Raw genomic sequence first — 1,835 nt, 5'->3', positions numbered from 1 at the left:
ATATATATATATATATATAAATATATATATATATAATGCGTAAACTAATTTCTGTGTGTCAGTGTGTTATACTTAGACCACATTTCTCACTATTCAATGACAATCCTACTGTTCCTCATGATGGGGCGAGAGTAATAGTTGGCATAGAGACGTGAAGACAGAGAGAGAGAGAAGAAAAGAAAGAAAGAAAAACAATGGGAGAGAAAGAGAGACAAAGAAATTTAGGGACAGTTGATGATGTTTTATCAAAAGTAGTAGCGTTGATGGTAGCAGTGGGAGGAATAATAAAAGAGAGAGAAAGAGTAATTATGTGAGAGAAAGAGGGAGATAATGTACAACTTTGTGTAACCATATCTCTTTGACAGAAATTCCCATGGCCAACATACTAAAAACTTATTTTTGTTTTATTTTTTCATCTCTTACATACATATATATGTATACACACACACACACATCTACTACATATGTGGAAAATCGGTGTGAGTTTGTTTGTGGCGTTATTAGCTAACTCTTACTACATCGTTTTATTGATTTTGATGAAACTTGATACGTGAGTATGTCACGAGGAAACCTCGTGAATATTTTGATTGTTGAAAAAATCGATAATACGACCCCTGGAAGGGACCTTTATATCTACCTCATATGACTAACTTTTTTTTAAACAACCAAGGGAAATAACCCATAGCATCTGCACAATATTTTTAAACACTCAAGGGAAATAATCCATTTCGTTGTTTATGTTCTATTACTTTCAATATTGATTTTTTTTGTTTGTTCAATTTCTAATTTTTGCAGACAATATCACTTTATTTGACACGTGAGTAGAACTCATGTCTGGAAACCTTGTGACATACTCAAATTGTTGGAAAAAATCGATAATAGGGCTCCTCCAATGGATCCGTCTATCTACTACATATTACTAATATTTTATTTAAACAACCCAATGAAAATAACCCATACCACCTGCAGTTTTTAGCGAAGCGATCAATATTTGATTCTCACGATCAGCCGACTTAATTCTGCATTTCACTACTCACAGTTTTGAACTGCTAAACAATATTATTGCACTTCCTTGATTTGAATCTTAAGTCTTCACTCATACATTTCTATACTTACATACTGTTTTGAATGCCCATCACTCCAATAATTCTGCATTTTTACTGTTACACTTTTTCCATGACAGTAGATAATGTTTTATTCCACAACGTATTTGTTGTGACTTCATGCAGGCATAGCGTGGATTCGATCCTGGATTGCCAAATTTCACTTAACACTTCAACAGCGCTTTTCTCACGGTAAAACATTAGTTTTTCTGTGAATGACAGCGGTTATACATTTCCCAGATGCCTTCGGTATGCAGAATAATGTCTTTGCCGCTTGATCCTTCTAACCTCTTCTAGGCCACCACTAGCTGGAATGGAGATAACAGACCTCCAACGAAATCATTTGTTCTCAAGAATATGTCTATCCTTCTGGCTGCTTTTCCATAGTTATAAAAACAAGAATTCCGTAAGCTAAAGGCAGTTACTGAGAGCGACCATCAATGAGTGTGAACGTTATTAATTGCACTTTCTTCAAACACTTCATTCATATATTTATATAACCTCTCTCACCAACCTTCGACAACCTTTCTCACCAACCTCCGAAAAACCTCTCTCGCCTACCTCCAACAATCTCTCCCTCCTCCAGCTGACAGTCTGTACTTTTTCGTGACGGAAAATACACCTTTTTGTGGCAGTTATAACGAAATTGCTTTCTTATGTCAGAGTAATATGGCGTTTAAATAGAACATCTTTACCCTCGAGAATTACCGGATACACCAGCTAGTATATATA

This window comes from Octopus bimaculoides, chromosome 15, assembly GCF_001194135.2.
Source record: "Octopus bimaculoides isolate UCB-OBI-ISO-001 chromosome 15, ASM119413v2, whole genome shotgun sequence".
Lineage (NCBI taxonomy): Eukaryota > Metazoa > Mollusca > Cephalopoda > Octopoda > Octopodidae > Octopus > Octopus bimaculoides.
The sequence above is the reverse complement of the archived record's forward strand: the minus strand, read 5'-3'. Positions refer to the sequence as shown.